The sequence below is a fragment of the Belonocnema kinseyi genome, chromosome 2 (assembly GCF_010883055.1).
Source record: "Belonocnema kinseyi isolate 2016_QV_RU_SX_M_011 chromosome 2, B_treatae_v1, whole genome shotgun sequence".
Taxonomy (NCBI): domain Eukaryota; kingdom Metazoa; phylum Arthropoda; class Insecta; order Hymenoptera; family Cynipidae; genus Belonocnema; species Belonocnema kinseyi.
The window spans coordinates 141,764,349-141,777,255 of NC_046658.1; positions in this window are offsets into that span (position 1 = coordinate 141,764,349).

A 12,907-nucleotide genomic window follows, 5' to 3' on the forward strand; every position below is an offset into this window, starting at 1 on the left:
TTTGTTTTAAGGAAATTTGAGAGGCCCTGAAAATCCCATAAGATTAACACGGGGAAACTTTCATTTTCGGAAAAATGGGATTCAGGTTTCTGTATTTAAACTTAGCTTGCGAGAGATATTAAGAATTTGTTGGGGAGTCTCTAATAAATCATTTCTATCAAATAACTTTAAATTTTGATCTCCCCCCCCCCCCCCCCCCCCCCTTGTGGAGCCCCAAAAATGCCCCAAAAAACTAAAATTGACATTTTTGCCTAAAATTGACACATAAATGCTCTGTTTTCCCTTTTTTGCCATAAATTATTTTGTTTTGTCAAGCCGAATGTTTTGAAGTATTTGTCAACTAATACACAATTGTTTAAACAATTTTTTTTTGTTTAAAATTTTTTTGTACTCACTTATTGAAAGGTATATTTTTTATGATTGATTGGACAATTGGACACTTTTAGGAATAATGATCTTTGTTTCAAGCATTTCGTATTTGTTTAAACAATTGATTTAATTGAATTGTAACTTTTTCTTAAAAAGATGCATGAAACTCTAGTTTGTTAAAATATTTATTTAGCTTTGCTGCTTATTATTAAATATCTACGTCATTAAGATACTAGTACCTTATTTTGTAATAAATTCTTATTTTTTAAAATAAATTTTGTTTTTTTAAACAATTTTTTTCGCAAATAAATTTTTGAAATTTCTGTTTTTCTATAATTATTGTGGTAATTTTTCATTGTTAATAGCAAAATTTTTTGTTTCAATTTCCAGTGACTTAAAAAAAAAAAAAAGATTTTTAATTCCTTGGAGAATACCAACAGCTAATCTGCGGGATCAATATAAACAAAACAAAAACTTACTTTGATCATTCATAGAACAAACGAGTGTGTCTACTAGGGTGATTTAAAGGAAAAAGTTATAAAAATAATTTCAGAACGACAAAATTGAATATAATTTTTATAGAATAAAGTCTTACTAAAAAAATAAACTTTTCATGATCAATGTAAAACATTTTATGAACAAATATTAGTTATTTTAAGCATTTGTTACATTAATCTTTAATAAATTTATTAAATAATACGATAATGGCTTAGACAAAAAATTTTGCTCGTAACAAGGAAAAAGTATCACAATAATGGCAGAAAACAGAAATTTAAAAAATTTATTTTTGAAAAAAATGGTTTAAACAAACAAAATTTATTTAAAAAATAAGAATTTATTACAAAATAAGGTACTGGTATCAAAATGACGTAGATATTTAATAATAAGCAGCAAAGCTAACTAAATTAAAAAAAAACTAGAATTTTATATCTCTTTTTCAGATAAGTTACAATTAAATAATAATAAATTGCTTAAACATATACTAAATGCTTGAAACGAAAGGAATTATTTCTGAAAATAACCAATTGCTTAATTAAACATAAAAAATCTACCTTTCAATGAGTGAGTGCAAAAAAAATTATTTAAACAAAAATAAATTGTTTAAACAATAGTTCATTAGTTGAAAAATACTTAAAACCGTTCCACTTAAAAAACAACAATAATTTAAGGCAAAAAAGGAAAAACAGAGCATTTATGTGTCAATTTTGGGCGAAAATGTCAATTGCAGTTTTTTGGGGCATTTTTTGGGGTCAACAAGGGGGGTGGGGGGCATCCAAATTTAAACTAATTTAATGGAAATGATTGATTAGAGACTCCCCAACAAATTCTTAATATCTCCCGCAACCTTCAAATATATATATATATATATACTTAAAAAATTTAACTATTTGGTTAACAAATTTATCTTTTTTGGTTCAAAGTTCAACTTTTTGGTAGAAAAATCATGTATTTTGTTAAAAATTCGTCTTTCTTTTTAGAAATTAAATTGTTTTATGGATAATTTATACTTTTTGGTTAGAAATAAAGTTTTTTGGTTGAAATATCAACTGTACATATTTTTTGGTTGCAAAGTTTATTATTTTGTTGCAAATGCAACTATATTGTTAAAAATTTAAATCATGATTTTCGAGTGGAAAATTCGATTATTCACTTAAAGTTGAACTACTTAGTAAGGAAATTAATTTTTTCATATTAAGGATTCATAATTTTAGTTGAAAATTCAACTATTTGCCTTTAAATTAACTTTTTTGTTAAAAATCGTACTGTTTTGTGAAAAATGCATCTTTTGGGCGTATATTGTCAACAATTTGATAGACAGTTTGTTTGGTCGACAATTAAAATTTTGGTTGAAAAATCATATTTTTAGTTTCAAATTTCAGGTTTTTTGTAGATAATACTCTTTTTGACTTTAAAATGAAATAATTTCGTTGAAAGTTCATGTATTTTGTTTTTTTTTGTCCAAATCAATTTTTTATATCACAAAAAGCTTAATTTTTTTTTTTAAATCTGCAAAAATCTACAACGCGTGTCAAATTATTTTAAATAATTTTAAGTTTTAAATTAATTCAGAATCTTTTTTCTTAATTAAAATCGTACCATTCAAAGTTAAAATTTAGCACATTACAATTTTAACAATTTAAGGCTTTCTATTTGAAACCATTCTGTTCAAATTTGTACAGTTTTTAATAGTTGTTTATAATGGCTTGTTTTAAATAAACGGTCAAATATTGCTAATAATTAACGAAATTTTCTTATTTTTATTTAAAAATTTCAAATTGAATGGGTTAAAAATATAATTTTTTTAGACTGAAATAATATTTAAAGTTATAATTGAAACTAATTTTGAAAACTAAAATCTATTGATTCTTTAATTTTGAAGTGATTCAGAATCATCTTGTAAAATCAATTATTTTTCAATTTTTAATAACTTAAATTTAATTTAAAAAATTTTATTTCTAAATTATTTCGTTTAAAAAAATCATAATTGAAAAAGTAAAAAATTGATCTGAACATTTAAAAAAAATTGAAATCGAACTTATTTTTAACTTGTAAATAATTTCTTTAAAAAAAGGAAAGATGGGAAGATAATTGAATAAATTAGATGGTCATTGGATAGATTTTTCTTATAAAAAATTGGGGCCACCCTGAAAAAAACGTGACTCATTTAAGTAAATGATTTTAAAATGTTTTGAAAATTTTAAAAGCATTACAGTGTTATAATTAATTAATTTTCTATCAAATAATTGGTGTTTTAACTAATAAAATGTACAGGATAAAGTTTGAACCAAAAATGAAATAGTTCAATTTCCAGATAAAAACTGTGATAAAAAACTGATTGTTAAATTTTCAAGAGAAAAGGTGAATTTTTGACCAAGAAGATTAAGGTTCTATAAAAAATTAACGAAAAATCAGAGTTCAATTTTCAACCAAATTTTTAAATTTCCAACCATAATAATAAAACCTTGTTAAAAGAAACGTATTTTTCTTCAAAATAGTTCAGCTTTTAGTGAAATAATCGACTTTTAAATCCAAGAAGATGTACATTTGATATTTCAACCGAAAAATTGAAATGTTTACCAAAAATGATAAATTTTCAACCAAAAAGATTAAATATTTACCAAAAAAGGTCGATTTTCAACAAAATACATGAACTTTCAACGTAATTATTTAATTTTAAAGTCAAAAAGAGTATTTTCTACAAAAAAGCTGAATTTTTTATCCAAAAATATGATTTTTAAACCAAAATTTTAATTGTCAATCAAATAGTTTAACTTTCTATCAAATTGTTGCATTTTTTACAAAACAGTAGAATTTATAACAAACAAGTTAATTTAAACGCAATTACTTAAATTTTCAACTATAATTATGAATCCTTAAAAGGAAAAAGTTAATTTTCTTACTGAGTAGATCAACTTTAAGTGAATAATCGAATTTTCCACACAAAAATTATGATTTGAATTTTTAACAATATAATTGCATTTACAACAAAATAATAGAGTTTGCAATCAAAAAATATTTACAGTTGATAATTCGACCGAAAAATTTAATTTTTAACCAAAAAGTATAAATTTTCCATAAAACAATTTAATTTCTAGAAAGAAAGACGATTTTTTCACAAAATACATGATTTTTCAACCAAAAAGTTGAACTTTTAACTAAAAAAGATAATTTTTTTAACCAAATAGTTAAATTTTTAACTTAAAAAGGTCAATTTTTAACCAAAAATGGGATAGATTAATTGTCTGTTTCAAAAATGTATTTTCAACAACACATAAAACCTATTTTCATCAGAATAGTACAATTTTTAACAAAAGCGATGAACCTTCAAATAAAAATAAAAAATTTTAACAAAGTAGTTTTTGACAAAAAAGAGGACTTTTTTACAAAATAGTTACATTTTCAACAAGATAATTAATTTTTTCAACAAAATGATTGACTCTTTATCCAAACGAGATGAATTCCAAACCAAAAATACAACAGTAGGTTTTTCAATTAAAAAGTTAACTTAAAAAAAAAAAATATTTTATTCAAATATCATTAAAATTGCAAATTTCTTAAATTTCTTTCAAATGCGGATCAAGATATAAATAAGACTAATATAATATAACATTTAAATTTATACGTTTATACATGTATATAATTAATGTTTTATACTTGAAATAACGTAACCTCAAAATATGTGCATATATAATATTAACACCAATAATATATATAATAGTATTAATATAATATTCTACACCTGAAAAAACATAACCTCCAAATTGGATCGTCAAAACCTGGAAACATTCAAATACCAATTTCTTGATTTTATTTCAAAGCGGATCGAGGTATAAATAGAACTGCCGAAGTTTTCCGACCGGCCATCGTGCATCTTCAAGTTTTAAAATTCAGAGAAATGGTATGCGCGCGCAAGCTAGTCATTTACATCGTCTCCTACTATATTCACACGGACAGAGCCCTGTCATAGTATTGGATCACATCTCGTTTCAGATCTGGGATCACTGACCTAGAAGTGGAGTTGACGGTAGTTTTTCGATAGCTTCCGTTATGTCGAAAATGGTTTCAGGATTTAATTCTTTTTCTCGAATTGCCTGGAGCGTTCCATATTCCAGAACTGATATTAAATCAAACAATTTAACCGAAGGAAGCTTTAAATATCCATGGTCTTTTAAATTAATCAATTTATGTCTCTCGGGTACCTTTCTCGGGCACATTCAATTTGATCAGAATTGATCCCTTTATCAATTATAGTGCCTATTTTTCTAGTCTAAGTTTCCCATCGATCATCAACATTATTAATATCTTTTAAATTATTGAGAACGTCCAATATTTCTCCCACAGATATGTTGCTACCTTTGGGAGGTTTTACCAAGGAGTAAGATGCTACCAAGCGATACATTTGAATGAAGATTATTGAATCAGGATGTTCGTTGGATCCACAAAAATCCTTCATTAGGCCAAAGAACCGCTGAAATAATGTCAAAATTTAGAAATACAGAAAATAAGTGTTATTTATTTTCAACATGAATATTTACAATTTTAATAATAAGCTCATTAATAAAAATTAATATACCTCCAAGCAATCTTGATTTAGTCTTGCAGTCATCAGATAGGCAAACCCGCATTCTTCCACAAGAAACTTGCAACTTTTAAGCGTTGCTCTTGAAGAAATTCGCAATCCATTGCAAGTCGAATTTGGGAGAAAATCGCATTTTCTGATTTTCGCTCCTTCCTCCCATTTGTCGAGTATAACGTAATTACACATTCAATTATACTATTAAATTGAAATAAACCTTCCACATATCATTTCCTGGTTTTAACTTATTAGTTGGAATTCTCTAGTTCATGGCGGTAGTTAGAGATTTCACTCTTCCACAAAGATTGATTGAGGATTGACAATCTGTGAGATCTAAACATTCACCTTTAAACACTTCCTTGGCATCAGCGACTCCAAAGAACTTTGATTTAGAAGAAAACATCTCATTTTTGGAATAAAGGCCGTAAAATAATGTTTAAAAAATTGGTACCTAGAATCCCAAAGCGACGATCATTTTTTGGAACTATCATGGATCTAAATGCTCTTTTCCTAACTCGAAATTAACTTTCAATTGAAAACCATCGCAGAATCCTTAAAGCAGCACCGAAAAAAACAAGAGATAAAGTTTACATCGATTCCAGGTGAAAGATTCACCGCAAATCAAATTAACCTTGCCGGATGAACTTTACATGAATCGAAGATATTTTTCGATTTTTAACCTTGCCTTGATAATCTTTCGCCTTGCAATCGCTCCATTTTTATTCGGGATGTAGCGAGGATTGCGACGCCAGCGCTATCTATCGCCGCTTAACTTCATTAAATTGGAGAGAACCGGGGATTCTCACCTTTCAGTTGCTTTTTGCGCTTTTTGCTAAATGGTATTATGTCAGTTTTAATTCCTCTACAATAGTCTAATTCATTTCGGAGGAAATACGTCAGTAAGAAAAAATTTGTTTCGTGTTTTCTGTTACTGATTCTAAATGTTTTACTGAAATTTGCTCACTTCCGCGTCACGCAGTAGACGAGATCAAAATTATTCTCCTAACCTCGCTGAAACTTCTGCCGAAATATTAAAAATTTTTAGCCGTTGCAAGTCTTACGTACAACATATTTTAACTTTTGTTTTTCATGTGTCGTTTTAAATCTGGTGTCCCAATTTATAGCTCGAATTCACTCATATATTGCCGTTTTCCCATTGCTGCTAAGGACGCCGTAGCAGACGACTGCTTTTATTCCATCAGAGGATAAACTTTCGCCAAATAGCATGTAAACTTTAACAGCGGGAAATTTTACATGCAACAAAATTTAACTTCAGTTTTTCTACGAGCTCAATATTTCCTACTGATAAAAATAAAGTAAAAAAAAATTAAATGTAAAATACATAAACAGCATAAGTGAAAAATAAAAATCTTAAGTTTTTTTTCATTGGTTCAGCTCTGATTGATTTGCTAATTGCGGTGGACCACTTTTCGTCTTTAAAACTACAAAACTAAGACAATCCTTTTTCCTGTAAGAGAGAATAGACGAAGTTATGTTAAACATATTTTAGCAATACGTAAATTATACGAAAATATATTTATATACAAATATTTATTATTTTATTCGCACCTCAAGTCGCCTTCTACATCCATGCATGTATTTAAATTAGAAACTATTCTCGTAAACTTTTCGAAATCATGCATGTTCTCGATCTTGTACATTCACGATAAGCAAATAAATTTTCCATCTATATAACACTGGAATAGAAAGAATAATAGAAATTACTCCGTGGTAAGCAACTTCAGACTGAGCTCGTCCGCTCTCTGATAATAAGGCAACACTAGATACAAATTCATTTAAAATATTAATGAATGTAAAATACTTCATTTAATTTATTTATAAATGGTACACTGTACGTTTTAATAAATTGAAATAAGAATCTCCCCAATTTATATATTTTTTAATCAGCCAGAAAAAAGATTCTTTGATAGAAATAAAATTTCTTTGAAAGAGAAAACCCCGGTGGCCATTCGCCACCGGGGTAGCGACAAGTTATTTTCTGGCACTACTTGGGGAGAAAAAAAAGGTGCTGGAAATAAATGTATGAAAAGGGGATTTTTTTACATTGTGTGCATTAATTAAATGTTCTGAAGCATTTTTGTACAATTTTTAATGAAGAGTCCCGTTTTGTCGAAGTCACGCAAGTGCTCAGTCCCACCATTTTCTTAGTATGACCGCGCAGTGTGAGTTGGAGTGGTTAAAAAAATGGAGCTTGAGGAATTTATTATTTCTACATCTTTTTCAGGTTATTTCTTAAGGCGTAGATTCTTGGAGACTTACAATTTTCGAATTTATGAATAGCTGCTGTACAAAAGGGAAAACAAGGTAAACAAAAATATTCACTTCGGAGAAAACTGAGTTTTACTTCTGAGGTTAGAAGTTTATGGACGCTGAAAATCGTTTTAAAATTTTCACAACAATCATAAGTTTCAGTTTTTTAACGGTGAGGCATCTCGAGATGTTTTTAAATATCATAAGAAATTGCTTGACCACAATTTTTTTTTATTTTCAATGGATTTAAAAAGCTTACTCAGAAATTTGATTTTGAACAAATCCTTTTAACTCGATTTTATTTTCATTTTATTTGATAGACGTATGCCACTGTTTGTCAATAGAAAGACGTTACGAAACACATAACCAAGAATTATAGGTAATTCTATTTTCCTTCGACCATCTTCTACATTATAATACATTTGATGATAATTAACATGTTTCTATACTTCAAAATTACAAGAAATTTTCATTCTAACATTTTGCATTTTAAAATCCCTTATATTCGCCGCCTTAATTATCCAAGATGGAGAAATGAAGAAGTGGGTTCTGATTGGCTCAATTTTTTTTTTACTTGCGCGGGCCTTTTTCACGAAGTGCGACTCTCATTGGGCAGGCACTTTGTCGTTTGGGCTTTTTTCACGGATCCGAAATCGCCATTCAGAGCGTGCATATTAAGTTTCATATACAGTTATGTAATCACTAACAAGAAAAGTCAGATCATTCCATTTTCCACAAATTCAAATAAGTTTAACGGTAATTTTTGATTCTTAATAATAAAACAAGATACCTTCTTCCTATTAATCAAAAATAAAATGGGGTTTCAAGTCGGAGAGTTCAATTAAGCAAATAAGTAACAGACTTAACCTACAATTAATTGTATTCGCTTTAAATTTTTTACCATTGGAGTGAAATTAGAAAAAAGTTTTATTCGTACATGACACTTTCATTCTAAATAACAATCCAGTCGACGAATTCTAAATTATTCATTTTACTGACAATATTTGACAAGATATTAATAAATAAAAGTACGTTGAGTTTTCACACACATTTCTATTTGCATATTTGTTTAGCACACAACATGTGTGAACGATAAAAAGGCTTTCATTAAAAACTATTGAAAAATTGCATGCATCCAGTGGTAACGTGAGAAATATTGAATACTTGTGGATCCCGTTTTGGTCCTCCAGTTTTGAAGCACTAGAAGCTATCTCTTAAATGGAATCCCTTTCTGTACCTAGCGACGATACTATTTTGCTGAATAATTTTAAATACGACAAAGCAAGCAAGAAATAGTAAAAATTTAATCCCTTTTAATTTAGCACATTTCGCTAGTTTTATTTAATGTTTTTTTAATTATAATGAGGTAAATAGCTTTTTTAAACATAACATCGGTCATTTGACGATTTCAGGATTTATTTCTACACACATAAAACGTGAAATATAATTTTATGAACTTTTTATCATGATTTTATATTTTTTAATTGATAATATTTTAACTAAGCGAACATTTTGGGATTAAGATATGTGTTCTTATATAAAATCCTACTAGATTGTGAAAATTGCATGCTTTTGGAGCGCCTTCTAATGCTTCAGAAGAAAATTGTATTTTTAATTGATTGGAGGTTACGCCTGGCAGCTCCGAGCGACTTTCAAAAGGATTGGAATCTTATTATTTTCGCCGCTAAATGAGGATTAAAAAACGAAGGACAGAAAAGGCATTCTTAGGGATTCAAAATTTGTAATACCTTTTAATGCAAGGCTTCTTACCGGGTATTAAACCTCATACAATTTTTCCAACATTATAATTTATATTCTCACCATGATGCTAGCTTTTAAAATGACTCTTTAATATGCTGTACTTTCATTCAGTTATTGAAGGTTGTGAAATCATAGAACGCGAAAATTCCGCTGGACATAGTCATGATGAGAGCGCCGAGTTTACAAGCGGCTCCAGAGTTGACGATCCTGGTGAGTATGGATACAGATCAGTAATTATTTTTTAATAATAGTTTAATCTGAAAAACTTTAACTTAAATTTATTTTTCAATTAATATTCTTGATGTTTTCTTCTTTTCCACATCGAATGTTGAGGATTTAAATAGTAAAGAAAAAAATCTTTTGATCAATCCGTGGAATAAAACGCCAAATGATCCTGCACGCTTGAAAAAATGAAAGCACTATTCCCACGACGTCATTAACTACGCATTAAGATTAAGGCCATGTTAGCCTAATGCGACAGATCTTCCTGCCAAAGAATATTCTAAAAATAAATATTTACGACATTTTCATTCAGCCTATTACTTTAAAAGATTTCTACACTTAACCACTATAAAAAGAGATTTGTTGTCTTATTCCTTGTCTGATGTTAAAGTTTACTGCTTGCACTGCATGATTTCGACGACTAAAGGCGAAAAGGTCTGGACAACAAATGGATTTAATAATTGGAGTAAGCTCAGTCATCTTTAATTATTCACGAAATTTCTTATAAATACGTAACGCATCAATTGAAGCTAATATAATAAAAGAGATTATTCCACTAATACCTCCGTTAGAAGAAATTGAAATGAGTCTGGCCATGAATAGGGCAATTAGTGAAATATTTGATTGATGCAACTTCATACCTAGCTAGACACTGTATTGCTTCGACAGAATCAGTTAATAGAATGCGTAGCGAAATTCATAAAAACAACATATTCTTCAAGAATTACGAGATGTCCCCATCTTCAGCGTAACGATGGATGCAACCTTTGATAAATCCAGAAAAGAACAGCTTTGCCTCGTCTTTTGCAATGTAGATGGAAAAACAGGGTCAGTAGCTGAATGGTTAATAGCTATAAAAAAATGCGCGATCGGAAAAGGCCAATAAATGTATGAAAGTTTCAGCAGTATTTGTGAGGAACTTGGCCTTGATTGGAAAAAAGTTTAGTGAGACAATTTTAAAACGAGGCTTCTAATATCAGAGGTGAACATGATGACGTACAATCTCTCATAGCAGCCGAAAATCCTAGGGCCATTTACTTATGGTGCGGTGCAAACAGACAGGCGCTGGTTGTTAAGGACGCTGTTTTTTGCTGTATAAACGCCATCAATCTTTTCTTTAATTTAGAAGCGGCCTATACACTTTCCTGCAGTAGCAAAAAAAAAGTTACAGCATACGAATTGTAACAAAAAGTTACATATCCACGAAATAGAGTTTGAAGACTAAAACGTGTGTCTTGTACACGGTGGATGTCCCAGCAAAGATCTCTGCTGACATTATTAGATACCTAAGATGCTTTGTTGAATGTCTTAGAGTACATTTCCGAAGATAAAGACACTTAGTACAAACCTTGAGCTGAAGCTAAGGGCCTGCTTTTCTACTTTCAATCCGAAGTCTTTATGCTTACAGCAGTTCTATTTAAAAATATTTTCAAAAAGTTACAACCATTTAATCTACTGTTCCAAAAAAAAAAGATGTCGTCTTGCTGGCTACTGTGAGTGTGCTCGAAAAGCGCAAAGGGGCTATAGTACACCTCAGGTCCGATGGAATTTTCAAACAGCTTCAAATAGATTGCGATAACTTCAAAGCAAAAAGCGCAGTTCCTATTGTCAACCCACTTTCTGTTACTCGCGATCAAAAACGAAAGAAAATGCCAGGTGAATTTCATAAACGCCGAACTGAAACAGAGGTTTCCCGATATGTCTTTGGAAATTTACAGAAATCTTTATCTTTTCCCTCAAAGTAAAATCACAGAAATACGTAACAATCTCCGTTGTATGCCTGAAGATAGTTTCAAGGTTTTTTCTAAAATATATTTCAAGTTTGTAAACAGAGAAAACCTGAAGGATGAATGCGAGAAATTTGTTTTAGTTTATGAGGAAATGAAATCTTCTTGGCTCCTCCCGAAACATCTACAACCTGAAGACCTATCGGATGACTTTACAACAACGGACAAAAAAAATTATTCTGCTGATAATGATGACAATAACTGGGATGGTGAACAGGACCACGTGTCGGAGAATGAACAATGTGGAGGAAATGTGGAAGGCTCAGAACATTGCAGTAGCTTGTTGAAGGTTTTCCAATTATTCTGCAATAAAGGACTCAATTCTTTGTTTCCGACGTCATATGTGGCACTCAAAATCGCGGTAACAATTCCAGTAGCAAGCGCAACCTGTGAAATGTGCTTCTCAAAACTTAAGTTAATTAAAATTCAGTATAATCTACATTTTCCAGTCCATCTCACCCACACTCCACCCACCCAACCACTTGTGTACCTACCCCCTTAATTGGGATAGTGAACATTACTTTTCATTCATGGCTATTATTGGTTCCGAATTAATCTCTTTTATTTAAATATTATACTGCTCAAAATGACGGATATAACCCAGACAAGAACCGGATGAAAGTTGGTTCTTATCTGGCGCTATTGGAATTAGACCCGGGTTTTGTCCCCGGTTTATACCCGGCCCTTGATCGGATTCTATCTGGATTGATATTTTTATCTCCGGTTTCTATATGGCTCTCATCCGGGACCTTCAAGAGTTGTATCCGGTTTGTAGTCGGGATTGGACCTGGTTTATATCCGGCACTTGACTGGGCTTTAGCTGGGATTAGATAAAATCTACCGGATTTCTACGTGGGTATTATGCGCGGAAAAAATAACCATTACATTTTATAGAACTAATCCTATAGAAGAGGATATGCTGACGTATTCTCTATTAAAAGGCAGGTTACGAAAAACGTAAAATTGTTCTATAAAATCTAAAATTCTGGCTTAAATACATTCTATATCGAAGCAGTCTGGAAACTATAGAGAACAGTTCTATGAAATGATGACCGATTTTTCGCCGCAAAAAAATTAATCTTTTGTATTATTATATTATTACTATTAAACTCTAATATTTGATCACACGTTTAAGTACACTATTATTTACTATTATAAAATCTCTACACTATTTATTATCGCACGCTATAAAAATTGATACTCGCCGCGGGTTCGAACCCTGTAAGTTTCCCATTCCTAACGCCTAAAGCCACTCGGCTAACCTGGCTTGAAGTATATATAAAAAAACACTAAAATGTAACTTACAGATTTTACATTTTAGAAATATTACAAATTATTATTAAATATTTCATGTGATTAAACAAGGTTTGAATTAAATTAAAAAATATTTCAAGATATTTTAAAATATTAAAAAAAAAAT